The following is a 9,541-nucleotide window of genomic DNA, read 5'->3' on the forward strand; positions in this document are numbered from 1 at the left end:
GGGGCAGACTGTGGAACAGACCATCAATTACTAATATGCAAATTCAAACTGAAGCTGAAGAAAATGAAAACAAGTCCATGAGAGCCAAAATATGAGCTTGAATATATCCCACCTGAATTTAGAGATCATCTGAAAAACAGATTTGATATATTAAACACTAAAGACCAAAGACCAGAAGAGTTGTGGGATGATATCAAGAACAGGAAGAGAGCAAAAAGTCATTGAGAAGAAAGAAGGAAAAGGTCAAAATGGATGTCAGAAGAGACACTGAAACTTGATCTCCAGCGTAAAGAGGCTAAAGCAAATGGAAGAAATGAGGAGGCCCAAGAGCTGAACAGATAATTTCAAAGATCAGCTCGAGAAGATATAGCCAAATTACAACAAAATCTGCAAAGATCTGGAATCAGAAAACCAAAAAGGAAGAACACGCTCCGCATTTCTCAAGCTGGGAGAAATGAAAAAAAAATTGAAGCCTCAACTGCTGTTATTGAAAGATTCTCTGGGAAAATTATTGAATGATGCAGAAAGCATTAAGAGAAGATGGAAGGAATACACAGAGTCACTGTACCAAAAGGAAATGGTTAATGTTCAACCATTTCAAGAGGTAGCTTATGATCAAGAGCCAATGATACTGAAGGAGTAAGTCCAAAGTGCATTGAAGGAATTAGCAAAGAACAAGGCACCAGGAATTGATGGGATACAACTTGAAATCTTTCAAGAAAGTGAGGCAGCACAAGAGACACTCACTCATCTCTGCCAAGAAAACTTGGAAGACAACAATCTGGCTGACTGATTGGAAGAGATCCATATTTGGGCCCATTCCAAAGAGAGGTGACCCAACGAAATGCGGACATGATCCAACAATCTCTTTGATATCCCATGCCAGTAAAGTTTTATTAAAGGTAATACAGAAATGGCTGCAAGTATACATTGACAGAGAACTTCCAGAGGTTCAAGCTGGATTCAGAAGAGGCTGTGGAATGAGGGATATCATTGCTGATGTCCAATGGATCTTGGCTGAAAGCAGAGAATATCAGAAAGATGTTTACCTGTGCTTTATTGACTATGCAAAGGCTTTCAGTTCTTTGGATCATGACAAGCTATGGACAACATTGCAAAGTATGAGTATTCCAGAACACTTACTTGTGCTCATGAGGAATCTGTACTTGGTCCAAGAGGGAGTTGTTCGAACAGAACAGGGGAACACTGAATGGTTTAAAATTAAGAAAGATGTGCGTCAAGGTTGTATTCTTTCACCAAAATTATTCAACTTGTATGCTGAGCAAATAATCCGAGAAGCTGGGTTCTATGAAGAAAAATGTGGCATCAGGATTGGAGGAAGACTAATTAACAACATGTAATATGCAGATGATACAACCTTGCTTGATGAAAGTGAACAGGACTTAAAACATTTACTGATGAAGATAAAAGAGCACAGCCTTCAGTATGGATTGCATCTCAACGTAAAGAAAACAAAAATCCTCACCACTGGAACAATAAACAACATTCTTATCAGTGGAGAAAAGATTGAAGTTGTCAAGGACTTCATTCTTCTTGGATCAACTATCAACACTCAAGAAAGCAGCAGTCAAGAAATCAAACAACATATTGCGTTAGGCAAATCTGCTGCACAAGACCTTTTTAAAGTGTTAAAGAGCAAAGATGTCACCTTGAGGACTAAGGTGCACCTGACCCAAGCCATGGTATTTTCAATAACCTCATATGCATGCAAAAGCTGGACAGTGAATAAGGAAGACTGTAGAAAAATTGATGGTTTTGAGTTATGGTGTTGGAGGAGAATATTGAAAGTGTCATGGGCTGCCAAAAGAACCAATAGATCCGTTTTGGAAGAAGTGCAGCCAGAGTGCTCCTTGGAGGCCATGATGGCTAAATTTCATCTCTCATACTTCAGACATATTGTCAGGAGGGACCAGTCGCTGGAGAAGGACATCATGCTTGGTAAGGTGGAGGGTCAGAGAAAAAGAGGCAGACCCCCAAGGAGATGGATTGGCCAAGTGGCAGCATCAATAGACTCAAGCATGGCAACAATAGTGAGGTTGACCCAGGATCGGGCAGTGTTTGGTTCTGCTGTGCATAGGGTCGCTATGAGTTGGTACAGACTTGATGACACCTAACAGTATCAACAAGCACCTTTTCACCACCAGCTACGTACAGACCTGGAGACTATACTTTACTATCAGATTTGCAGACCAGCTTTTTTGTTGTTGTTAAGTGTTATAGAGTCCATTCTGACTCGTAGAGAGCATCAATCATCTTCAAAACAAACATGACAACTATATATTATTAAACACTGATCACATGAACTAAATGAGATACTACTTTGAAAGTGCTTGGAAGTTTCCATGGTACACTGTTATTTGACTCTGGCTAAGACTAGCTCTCTCTCTTCCTTTTTTATTATGCAACTGAGTGAAAAAAGAAGACAGAAGCATTGGTGCATTTGAGTGATGGTATTTTCAAAGAACATCATATACATTGTAGACTGTCAAAAAAAAAAAAAAAAAAAAAAGCCCAAATAATCTTAGCAGGAATATAACCTTACACAAGAGAATGGTGAGGTTATGACTCTCTTACTTGGGATGAATCCTCAGGAAAACCCAATTACTGGAGAAGGACATCATGTTTGGCAAAGTGGAAGAAAAATGTTATTGTTATTAGGTACCATCGAGTCAGTTTCAACTCATAAGCGACTGTATACACAACAGAACAAAACACTGTCCAGTTCTGCACCATCCTCAAATTTTTATGTGTAAACACATTGCTGCTTCCATGGTGTCACTCCATCTCACTGGGGGTCTTCCTCTTTTCTGTTGATGCCCCACTTTACTAAGCATGATGTCCTTCTCCAGGGACTGGTCCCTCCTGATAATATGTCCTAAGTATTAAAAAGGAAATCTCATCATTCTTGCCTCCAAGGAGCATTCTGGCTGTACAACTTCCAACACAGACCTGCTTGTTCTTCCATGGTACTTTTAATATCCCTCTCTAATACCATAACTCAAATGCATTCATTAATCCACAGGTTCCCTCATCAATTGACAAACTTTCACAGGCATATGAGACTTTTGAAAATACCAACGCTTGAGTCAGATGCACCTTAGTCCTTAAACTGTTATCTTTGTTTTCGGGTATTCTAAAGAGGTCTTGTGCAGCATATTTGCCTACAGCAATACTTCCTTTGACTTACTGACTGCTGCTTCCATGAGTTTTGATGGTGGACCCAAACAAAATGAAGCCTTTGACAACTTCAATCTTTTGTACATTTATCATGATGCTAGTTATTAGTCTAATGGTGAGGATTTTTATTTTGTTTACATGGAAGTGCAAGCCATACTGAAGACTATGGCCCTTGATTTTTCATCAGTAAGTCTTTTAAATCCTCTTCACTTTCAGCAAACATGGTTTTATTATCTGCCTATCACAGGTGGTTGATGAGTCCTCCTCCAATCCTTATGCTACACTCTTCTTCTTATACTCTAGCTTCTTAGATTATTTGCTCAGTATACAGAATGAATAAATATGATGAAAGAATACAACTCTGGTGCACAACTTTCCTGATTTTAAACCATTCAGTCAGTATGCCCCTGTTCTTTTTAAATGACTGCCTCTTGGTCTATGTACAGGTTCCTCAAGGGCACAATGAAGTGTTCTGGAATACCCATTCTTCACAATGTTGCCCATAGCTTGTCATGCTCCATACAATCTAATTCCTTTGCACAATGAATAACACACAGTAAACATCCTTTTGGTATTCTCTGCTTTTTGCCAAGATCCATCTGATATCATCAATGATATATATCCCTTTTCTTAATCCAGCTTAAGTTTCTGGCAGTTCCCTTTCAATATACTTTTGCAACCAGTTTTGTATTATCTTCAGCAAAAATGCACTTGCATGTGACATTAATGATATTGTTCAATTATTTTCTCATTCCCTTGGGTCACTTCTCTTTGGAATGGGTACAAATATGGACCTTTTCTAATTATTTGGCAAGATACCAGTCTTCCAAATTTCTTGGCACAAACAAGTAAGTGCCTCCAGTGCTGCATCAATTTGTTGAAAGATTTCAATTTGTATTTCATTAATTCCTGAAGCCTTGTTTTGTGCCAATGCCTTCAGTACAATAAGTTCTTGATCATAAGCTACCTCATGAAATGGTTGAACATCAACTATTTCTTTTCGGTACGTGATTTTTTGTATTCCTTTCATTTTCTTGTGATGTTTTCTGCATCCTTCAGTATTTTACCCATAGGATCTTTTAATATTGCAAGTTGAGGCTTAAAAAGTTTCTTCTCTCTTTCACCTTGAGAAATGTTGAGCATTTCTTCCCCTTTGGTTTTCTTAGCACATTTTATTAAACTATTTGGCTTTGTCTTCTTGAGCTATCTTTTGAAATTTTCTATTTAGTTCTTTTACTTCCTCATTTCTTCCATTTACTTTAGCATCTCTATGCTGGAAAGCAAGTTTCAGAGACTTTTCTGACCTCCATTTTTGTCTTTCAATTCTCTCCTGCCTTTCAACTGACCTTCACTATCTTCCTGTATGATGTTCTTGATGTCATCCCACAGCTCTTCTGGTCTTCCATCACAAGTGTCTAATGTACAATATCTGTTCTTGATGTGGCCTCTAAATCCATGTGGGATATGTTCAAGGTCATGTTTTGACTTTCATGGCCTTGTTTTCATTTTCTTTAATGTCAGCCTGAACTTGCATATGAGCAACAAATAGTTGGTTTAAAAGAGGTCTTGACCTTGTTTTAGCTGATGATATGGAGCATTTCCACTGTCTCCTCCCACTGATAAAATCAATTCAATTCCTGTGTATTGCATCTGGTAAGAGTCACATGTATAACAGCTTTTTGTGTTGTTTTAAAAAGATATTTGCAATGAATAATTTGTTCATCTTGAAAAGTTCAATCATGCAATCTCCAGGATATTTTCTATTACCAAGCCCTTATTTTCCAACTGATCCTTTCTCTTTGTTTCTCATCACCAGTAATTATCAATACATATTGATTGCATGTTTGATCAGTCTCACACTGAGGAAGTTGTTAAAAATTCTTCAAATTTATCACTAGCTTCGGTGGTTGTTGCATAAATTTGAATAATAGTGGTATTAACTGGTCTTCCTTATAGGTGTATGGATATTATCACAGTGTTGTATTCCAAGATAACCTTGAAATGTTCTTTTTGATAATAAACACTACATCATTCCTCTTTAATTCGTCTGTTCCAGCACAGGAAACCATATGACTGTCAGATTCAAAATGGCCATACCAGTACATTTCAGCTCACTAATTTGCTCAGGATAAAAATCTTTATGCATTACATTTCATTTTCGACAACTTTCAGTTTTCCTCAATTCATACATTACATGTTCTGAGTATTCATGGATGCTTGTAACTGTTTCTCCTCATTTTGAGTTGTGCCTCATCAGCAAATGAAGGTCCTGAAAGCTTTACTCCATTTGCATCATCATGGTCAACTCTACTTTAAGATGGCAGCTCTTCCTTCCCAAGCTTCATTTAGAGTACCTTCCATCTTGAGGAGCTCATCTTCTGTCACTATAGCTGACAACGTTCTGGTGCTATTCATAATGTTTTCATCTTCCGACACTATCTCTTTCAATATTCTTAAGGTTTTCATTAGTTAAACATTCAGAGAAAATGCTGCTGAAACATGTCTACCATGGTGACCCTGCTGGTGTTCAAAATATCGGTGGCATAGCTTACAGCATCACAGCAACATGCAAGTCATCACAGTACAACATGATAGACAAGTGGTCAGAAGCCAATGTTGTTGCTGTTAGGTGCCACTGAGTCAGCTCCAAACCATAGCAACCCTATGTACAACAAAGTGAAATATCGGCCAATCCTGCTCCATCCTCACAAATTACTGCTATGCTTGAGCCCATTGCTGCTGCCACTATGTCAATCCATCTCTTTGGGAGTATTCCTCTTTTTCACTGACTCTCTACTTTACTAAGCATGATGACCTTACCCAGAGACTGACCTTCCTGATAATACATCCAAAGTATGAGAGACAAAGTCTGGTCATCTTGACTTCTAAGGAGCATTCCGGTGGCACTTTTTTCAACACAGATTTGTTTGTTTTTCTGGCAGTCCATGGTACCTTTAATATTCTTCTCCAACACTATAATTCCAATGCACCAATTCTTCTATGGTCTTCCTTATCTATTGTTCAACTTTCACATGCATATGAGGCTAACTTTCACATGCATATGACCCATATCTTGGGTCAGGAGTACTTAAGTCCTCAGACTGAAATTTTTGCTCTTAAACACTTTAAAGAGGTCTTGCGCAACAGATTTACCTAATGCAAAATCAAAAGAGTTGTGGGATAGCATCAAGAACATCATACAGGAAGAAAGAAAATGGTCATTTAGCAGAGAAGAAAGAAAGAAAAGAGCAAAATGAGTGCCAGAAGAGATTCTGAAATTTGCTCTTCAGTGTAGAGATGCTAAAGCAAATGATAGAAATGAGGAAGTAAAAGAGCTGAACAGAAAATTTCGAAAGGCAGCTCAAGAAGACAAAGTCAAATATATAATGAAATTTCCAAAGATTCTGGGATTAGAAAACTAAAAGGGAAGAACACGCTCAACATTTCTCAGACTGAGAGCTGAAGAAAAATTCAAGCTTCAACTTGAAATACTGAAGGATTCTTTGGGCAAAATTCTGAATTTTGCAGAAAGAATCAAAAGAAAATGGAAGAAATACTGTAAGTCACTGTGCCAAAAGGAAATGGCTGATGCTGAAACATTTCAAGAGTTAGTTATATGATCAAGAGCCAATGATACTGAAGGAAGACACCCAAGGTACATGAAAACATTGGTAAATAATAAAGCTCCAGGAATCAGTGGAATACAAATTATAATCTTCCAACAAATTGATGCAACACTGGGAAAACAAGGAGAAGCCATCAATTAGACAGACTGACACATTAGTTGCATCAATGGACTCATACATACCAAAGATCATGAAGACAACAATGTTTTCTGTTACATTTGTCATCTTAAGCTGTAGCTGACTCAATGGCCACTAACAACAGAACTAGTTTGAGTTTCTAATTCACGTATAAATTATTTCAGAATAGGTTCAATGGGATATTTGCTTTCATTTTTAAAAACCTATTTTATCTTAAGGCGCACTGGTAGTGTAGTGGCTCATGAGTTGCGCTGTTAACTGCAAGATCAGAAGTTTTAATCTACCAGCTGCTCCATGGGAGAAAGATGAGGCTTTCTGCTTTCATAAAGATTTACCGTCTCATAAATCACATACAAGTTTTCTATGAGTCAGAACTGACTTGATGGCACTTAATAACACCAACATTTTATATTGTCCACCAATATGATCTAAAAAAGAGAGTATTTATAACATGGGCATTTTCACACACATACATACATACAAACACATGCACACACATGCAATTTTAGATGAATAGAGAACAGGCAAAAATATAAATGGAAAAATGCCTTTATCCAGCTGCCAAACCAGCTGTTATTTATGGAGTACACTACAGAGGATGCCCTAAGGTTCAACTGCTTGGCATGCCATCAAACCTGTCTAAGCTTGAATCAGGGGAATAGGGTTGTATCATAAGCTGTCAGCATAATACAAAGAGTGAAATGCTAGTTTCAGAAGCTCAGACCTATGAAGAAGACTTTTATTTTACTCAGTTTGGACAGTAGCTCTATTTCAGACAAGACTAACATTTAAAACTAAATTTTTAAATACACAGAAAATTTGAGAGTCCTGCAGTGAACATCCATATTACCATCCAGATTCTTCAATTGTTATAATTTGACTTCTTTGCTCTATCACATATCTAACCACCTAGGTATCCATCAATCATTCTTAAATGTAGCAATCTCTGCTCTTCAATCATAAACCCATACATATGCATTTCATTAACTAGTTTTGTACTTTATAGTTCTTTTTATATGTTAAGCTATAATTTACAAACAGTAAAATGCACAATGCTTAGTGCCATTTGGTGAATTCTGATAAATGCATACTTTAACCCACACCTCTATGAAGATTTAGAACAATTCCATCACACTGGAAATTCCCTTATGCCCTGGCAAACCCATCCTAATACGTATACCATTTCTGAAGTAAAACCTCTGGTGTTTTGGTTTTTTTTAATCACTATAGATTAGTTTTCCACCATTCATCTGTCCATTTAATCTGACTCTGGTGGCTTGTGTGTTGCTGTGATTCTGGAAGCTATGCCACAGGTATTTTACATACCAGCAGTGTAACCTGTGGTTCCAGACCAAGACAGACTAAGGTGGGGGGAAAACAGCAATACAGTTGTGAGCTAGTTCTAACCACATTCAATATACTCCTGTGAACCTGAATTGAGACCTGGTTGGCCAGTAGTATGGCGAGACTTGGGGAATCCTGAGCCCAGGACAGGGACATGGCCACAGAGGACTAGAATGGAGAGTGAAGCATCTAGCTGATATGAAGTAAGGGGAGATGCACAAAAACACCCATATTTGCAGATAGTACACATTTGACCTGGCTTCAATGGCTGGATGATCAGAACTCGACTAGAAGAAGAAAGAAGAAGAAGAAGAAGAAAAGAGTAATCACTAGAATTTGATTAACTTAACCTATACTTATGGATGCAGTAGCTCAAAAGACGGAATGGATCTCTACAGCGAGGATCATTCCCATCCCCTTGGTACACAGGGTTGATAGGGATGGGCAATTTAGACATCAGGTATCCAAAATGTCGGGGCTACAAAGGCATGAAGTAATTGGCTTACAAGTTTTCAAGATGGAGCCTAGTTTCAGAGGGTATGGGGGAAGGTAGAATCTTCACTGGTTTCCAACTTGTCTGGACGGGACGAGTGAAAGGAGATGGGGATAAGACTCTTATGGTTCAATAGTGAATAATTACTATCAGGACTGATTGTAAGTGTTGCAAATGTAAAGATAGACATTTTGTAACAAAAGGAGGGGAGTGATTGATCTTGCAGTCCAGGAGCAGAGGACCCTGAGACCACCAAGGGAGAAGAGCAGAGTGTGGGACCCTATCCAGAGAAGCAGTGATGCCAGAGATAGAGGCAAAGACAATGATACACAGAGTGGCTAAGGTCATTGAACTCAGGGTAGGAGAGGGTCTGTGTGCTGATGGCCGAGGGGCAGACTTGCAAGGTGTACACTCTGGTTGTTTGAATGGTTATGTATCCCTGAGTGCTTCAGTGTACATCCAAAAAAAAAGAGGGAATGGAAGCAAATGCTGTTCAATGATGACGCATGGAGGGGATTGTAATCATTGCAATGAAATGAAATACAATAGGATGAATGTAAACCTGATGTTCTCCCATGTAAACTATCACTCAATCCACAATAAAAACTTAAAAAAGAAAGAAAGAACAAAAAGACAGACTAAGGAACAAACAAGATGGAGGATCGAGTGGAAGTGCAGTAAAGGAGCTCCACCAACAACACAGAATACCCAACCAAGCAGGCTCAGGGGCTGGTCCCAGAAC

At 38.4% G+C, this 9,541-nt stretch overlaps 1 protein-coding gene across 1 annotated transcript in view; it reads right to left on the reverse strand.

Moving 5' to 3' along the window:
• The window catches only part of SYT16 (synaptotagmin XVI), a 278,525-nt gene that overhangs the window by 30,256 nt on the left and 238,728 nt on the right, over nt 1-9,541 (reverse strand). The gene's annotated exons all lie outside the window — the stretch shown is intronic.

This window comes from Chrysochloris asiatica, unplaced genomic scaffold, assembly GCF_000296735.1.
Source record: "Chrysochloris asiatica unplaced genomic scaffold, ChrAsi1.0 scaffold00067, whole genome shotgun sequence".
NCBI lineage: Eukaryota > Metazoa > Chordata > Mammalia > Afrosoricida > Chrysochloridae > Chrysochloris > Chrysochloris asiatica.